Below are 6,000 nucleotides of genomic sequence, written 5' to 3'. Positions count from 1 at the left end.
GAAACAAACACCTGTGTCATTTTCGGTCAACCAGGAAGTTGAGAAATGGATTGAACAGAGCAAGTTCCTTGTACTTCTCGATGAACCCCCCCCCCCCCCAAAGGCCAGTTCGACTCACGAAGGGGTTTTTGAATCAAAGAACTGAAACGCTTCGTCTTTTTTCTCATCCCCCCCTTTGTTCCCCCACATGATCAGTTCAGTGGACAGGACACTGGACAATACCTTTTATTGGATCAATTTCTGCTGGAGGAGAGATGTTTACGACCTCTCCAGAGCTCATCTTCAGGTCTGCAGAAGGGACACACGGTACGCATAGGTCTGCCCTTAAACTGCTGTGTGATGGGGCATCTGTCCCGCACTGGCCCTACAAGGGTTAAATCCAGCTCTGGGAGAGGACTGGGCTGCGGAGCAAGCAGCTGGGGCAGATAGTAGTGAATTAGGGCCCAGCTGAGGGCAGTATAAATAAAGACTCCTGGAGCTGGGGAGAGAGACACTCAGCTGTGGAGCAGGAGGGATGTGGCTGCTAGGGAAGCTAGAGGCTTCCTGATGCAGGCAGAGCTGGGGAAGCTCTGGCCAGACAAGCTCCCAGGCTGCAGCAGAAGGCAGCAGGTCCACACCTCCTTGCCAACAACGGGTGGCAATGTCAGATGGCGGTTTGCCCCAAGGCAAGCGCTAGATGATGCCTGGCCGTGGGTCACTGAGGCAAGGTGAGTGTAGAGAATTGGGGAGGTGCCCTGGGAGGGAGGCCCCCAGAGTGTGGGGGTGCTGCTGCAGGGCAGTACCCCCAGGGGAGGATGCTGCTGTCTTGGAGGGACGTGAGTCCTGACGCAAGATGGCAGAGCCAATTACAGGTCATCGCAGGCAAGACACCGGCCAGAAGGGGGCTCTCCAGCGCTGAAGAGCTAATTTCCTGAGGGGCCAGCAGGAGGTGCCGTGACAGTGAGTACTTGTTGCCATCGGGGTCGGAGGTAATTCCCCCCCCCCCCCCCCGCCGTCCCCCTGCCCAGGAGGCAGTAGATAGGCCTATGGAAGAATTCTTCTGTCGACTTAGTACTGCCTACAATGGGGGTTAGCTTGGGACAGACCCGTCTCTCAGGGTGTGGCTTTGATGCCGTTTGGGGTTGTGAATGCACACCCCTCAGTAACACAGTTACACTGACCTAAGTGCTCAGGCCTATGTGGACAGGAGAGCTTCCCCCACTCACGTTGCTACCGTCTTTCATGGAGGGGGTTTGCCTAAACCAATGGGAGGGCTCTCTCTTATTGGCTTAGACAAGGGGTAGGCAACAGTTCTCGTTGTGGGGGGGGGGGCGCTTAATGAATTTTGTTATGTAGTCATGGGCCAGCTCCATCCCTGGAAAGGGTGGGGCCTGGGTCGGGAAGGGTGGGGCTGGGGACTAGCTTCCCCCCAGGGTTGTCTGGGGCTGGAGGCTTTGAAGTAAAAACAGAGCAAAGGGCTCGCAGCTCCTGGCCCTGCCGCTACTGCATTGCCTGGCAGTCGCCCGGGGTAGCTGTGGCTATTTAAAAGGCTCACGGCGCTGGCTGCTGCCAGGTAGCGCCGTGGCTGTGAGCGCAATCCTATTTAAATGGCTATCTGAGCCACCGCCTGGAAATTCGGTGGCACGGGCAGTAGGTTATAAATAGAAAGCGGCCGGATCAAAGGGTTAGGCAGGCCAAATCTGGCCCCCGGGCCGCATCTTGCCCAGACCTGGCTTAGGGCATCCTCATAAAAGCAGTATAGCATCACAGCCGTACCTGATGCCTCATTTTAAGTGGCAGCCTGCCTAGGTTTGGGGTCTAGCTCAGCCCTCAGGTGGGCCGGCGTGTTTGGCAGAAGCAGTTAACATCCCGTGTAAGAGACCGTCCGAGACGAAGGCTATGTCTGCACTCGCGGCTTCTTGCGCAATGCCGTTATTCCTGAAAATAATCGGCTTAGCGGCATTGCGCAAGAGGGTTTTTCTTGCACAAGAAGGGGCAATATAGACAGCTCCTTCTGGTGCAAGAGCCTCTTCTGCAAAAATGGCAGTTAATTAGGAATGCAAATGAGGCTCGGCAATATTCCACGCTTAGCTTCATTTGCATACTTCTGACACAAGAAGCCGCGAGTGCAGACATAGCCGATGTGTCTGTGAGCGCTCCTGCAGTCACAGGACAAAGGGGGAGAGAGTCAGTGAGTTTTGTAACAACCCATAAACCCAGGCTGCGTCTAGATTGGCATGATTTTCCGGAAATGCTTTTAACGGAAAAGTTTTCCGTTAAAAGCATTTTCGGAACAGAGCCTCTAGATTGGCACGGATGCTTTTTCGCAAAAGCACTTTTTTGCGGAAAAGCATCCATGCCAATCTAGATGTGCTTTTGTGCAAAAAAGCCCCTGATCACCATTTTCGCAATCGGGGCTTTTTTGTGGAAAACAAATCTGAGCTGTCTACACTGGCCCTTTTGTGCAAAAGCTTTGTGCAAAAGGGACTTTTGCCTGAACGGGAGCAGAATAGTCTTTCCGCAAGAAGCACTGATTTCTTACAGTAGGAAGTCAGTGCTTTTGCGGAAATTCAAGCAACCAATGTAGACTACTGGCAAGCTTTTCCGGAAAAGTGGCTGATTTTTCCGGAAAAACTGGCCAGTCTAGACACAGCCCCAGTGTCTTTATTAAAACCTTGATTTTTAGTGTCTTGAAAAGTTTGGAATCTTCCCAGGCTGGTGTGACGTAGTGGGGGGGAACTTTCTGGTTTCTATGGGTCTGTGGTAACCCCACTGGCTGCCGTGGGTACCTTGGCCCAGAAGGACAGGCCATGAGTCATTATGCAAAGAAGGTCTCAACCTGTCTGACCAGTCACCCCCCAGGGAGAGGAACAAAGGAAGGTGGATGCTGCCCTGGCGGGGGGGCAGGGCTGGAGGAGAGTGAGTTAGTTTCTGTCTGGGAGCATGGAGGAAGCAGCCTCAGCAACAGGCTGGGGGGTTTAGAAGCCGAGACCACTGCCCCATATCAAGGGGGGCTGAGGCATCCTAGGCCTGCCCTGTAGCCTGATGACATCTGTGCTGTGCTGTACACTGGGGGAGCAATAAACCACCTCTATTCTACTGGCTGGTGGAGTCTGTTCGTGCCATTTCGGGGGTGCAGGAGACGGGGGACCCCCAATGCGCCGTCACAGCTGGTCTTTGTACACTGTGTTGGTGTTGACACAGCAACATTAGCTGGAAAAAACCTTTTTGGGGGGGCCAAAACTTTTCTCCCAGCTTGGCTGGCCTCAAGTTGTGGTATGTGCTTGGGGGAGTTGCAGTACAAGGGCTTGAGTTTGAGCTTGTCTCATGGGTCAGATCACAAAAAATAGCAAGTCGGCCCGGCACAGACCCTGTGTTTTGGATCAGCTACAAAGGGATTCCACTGCCCGGCCTTCGCGTACAGATGGGCACAAAGGGACATGACTCAGCATGCTTGACATTTCATGTTTAATGCTCTAGAGCACGATTTTTCCTACTATAGAATAAAGCTCTTCTAATTAACTGCATCTTGCGTTCAAGGATACGCTCTCCCCGCCTGTGCACAAGGGTGCTATGACGGGGCAGAGAAGCAGCAGTGCCTAGTGGCCACAGCGCACCGTGTGTATCAGGATTCAGCACCTCCCCATCCTGACTTGCTCTGGGATTGTGGGAAAGTCACTCCAGGGCTGTTTCCTATTGGGAGGCTTCAGCAATCAGCGCAGGTGCCTTGGGGCAAAGACCGCTGCGGCACACTAGGGTCCCTGGGGGCAGCTGCTAGACAAGGGCTTTTCAGGAGTCGCACAAAATATTTGCCGTGGAACCAAACCCAGACCCTCCTTGCTCCAGGCACGGCTGCAAACTCCCAGGGCAGCCGGAGCTCATGGAAAGGCTCATGAGGCTGAGCTGATCGGTGGCTCTCCTCTGGAACCCATGGAACAAACAGAGGGTTAGGGGAGTTGGCAGCCTGGTAAGAAGAAGAGTTGACCCCTTAGCTGGAGCAGAGGAGCCTTATGCGGGGAGCTTGGACGAGCCTGGGCTAAGCCCAAGCAGAGCTGATGATGGATATGTGATCGCACGATTACCAGGCCCTGTCCTCTTAGCGCAGGGGTAGGAAGCCTTTTTGGGGGTTGGGCTGCCGACACCCAGAAAAATCAGTTTGTGGAAGCAAAAACCAAACCCCTCTCTGACGTGGCCCCCGACTGAGAAGGGAAAAGACACTCCCCACGTTCCCCTCACACACCAGAGCCTGGGGGGCCCAGGCTGGTAGATTTTGTGTGCTCCAGCCCTGTGTGTGTGTGGGGGGGGAGGTTTGAAGCATCAGCATGGGCTCCCCAAAGTTGGAGGGAGCCGTGAACCTTGGGGGCCAAATCCAGGCAAGCCGGGGGCCGCTTCCGGCCCTGGGGCCACATCTGGCCCTTAGGGACCCCACCCCGTCTTAGAGGCCTGTGCTTGTGAGCTGTTAGTTCAGTGGTCCTCAATGCGGTGCCCACGGGTGCCATGGCACCCTCTGGGGCATTTATGTGCACCCACCTAGTGACCAGCGCCGGCCCGAGCTATGCTTGTGCCCCGGGCTCCCGGTGCATGCACGGCCCCTGCCTTGGGTGCCCGGCAGCCCCAAAAGGTTGGGGACCATTGTGCTAGTTGCTTTGGGAAGCAGGAGGGTGGCTGTGTTATGTTAATGGGAGCGGCAGGGTTGGGGTGAGAGCGCGAAGGGGAAGTGAGATCTAAGGGAAGGGTGGGGTGGAGGGGAGGTGAACCAGGCTTTGTCTCCAATGAAGTTTCAACTGCCCATGGGTGACAGGAGCCATTGGGGCCCCGTGGGGCTGGGAGCTGTGCACACAGACTCCCCGTGCCCTGCAGAGCTTGCGGGGGCTACAACAGGCTGTGTGTTGGCGGAAGCGGTGAGGGAGCCGGGGATGGTGCTTGTCAGGCAGATGTGGAGTCACAGCGTCTACACTGGCATGATTTTCCGAAAATGCTTTTAACGGAAAAGTTTTCCGTTAAAAGCATTTTCGGAAAAGAGCGTCTAGATTGGCAGGATGCTTTTCCGCAAAAGCACTTTTTGCGGAAAAGCGTCCGTGGCCAATCTAGACGCGCTTTTCCGCAAAAAGCCCTGATCACCATTTTTGCAATCGGGGCTTTTTTGCGGAAAAGAAATCTCTGCTGTCTACACTGGCCCTTTTGTGCAAAAGTCTTTCGGAAAAAGACTTTTGCCCGAATGGGAGCAGCATAGTTTTCCCGCAAAAGCACTGACAATCTTACATGAGATCGTCGGTGCTTTTGCGGAAATTCAAGCGGCCAGTGTAGACAGCTGGCAAGTTTTTCCACAAAAGCAGATGATTTTGCAGAAAAACTTGCCAGTCTAGACACAGCCAGCTGGATAAACTGGGCCAGGACAGCTGAGTTGCCAGTGGTGCAGGCCAGAGGGTTGCTGGGGGGCAAGTGCCCCCGGGCCTGAAATCTCAGTGCGGATGAGGCCTTGGGCTTGTCTACATGAAGGGAGTTACTCTGGAGTAACTGACTGAGGCCAAGAGTAGACGCTCTGAGTCTGGAATCCGAGCGCCTCACTCCCAATTAGAACATCCCGGGGGCGGGCGCGGGAGCGAGGCAGGTCTCGTACTCATTGGAACCACCACACGAGGGCTTAATGAGGAAGAGTCAGTCAGCTTTCAATTCCTACCCTCCTGCGGTCCCAGCTCACTCCTGCGAGGCCAGAGAAACGCCTTGGTTCCAGCCAAGCCTTCGGGTGCTGACGAAGGGACCTAGGAGGGTAGCCTCTTCCCCCACGGTGAACCATTGTTCACTGGGGGTGGGGGTGGATCTGCGCCCCCTCCGCCCAGGCTGCAGATGGGCCAGAAGATTTATGCAGCAAAGAAACTGGTGCACAGCAAAGGGCCTGCAATGTCCAGGTCATCCCAGACGGCTCATTAAGGGCTCTCCTGAGCCCATTGGGTCTCTGCCTCTCCCCCCCTCGTCTGGCAGCTGCTGGCCCCAGGGAATCGCATTGTTTGTTGCAATCGC

The sequence above is a fragment of the Pelodiscus sinensis genome, chromosome 21 (genome assembly GCF_052426305.1).
Source record: "Pelodiscus sinensis isolate ZL-2025 chromosome 21, ASM5242630v1, whole genome shotgun sequence".
Taxonomy (NCBI): Eukaryota; Metazoa; Chordata; order Testudines; family Trionychidae; genus Pelodiscus; species Pelodiscus sinensis.
Note: the sequence above shows the minus strand (reverse complement) of the source record.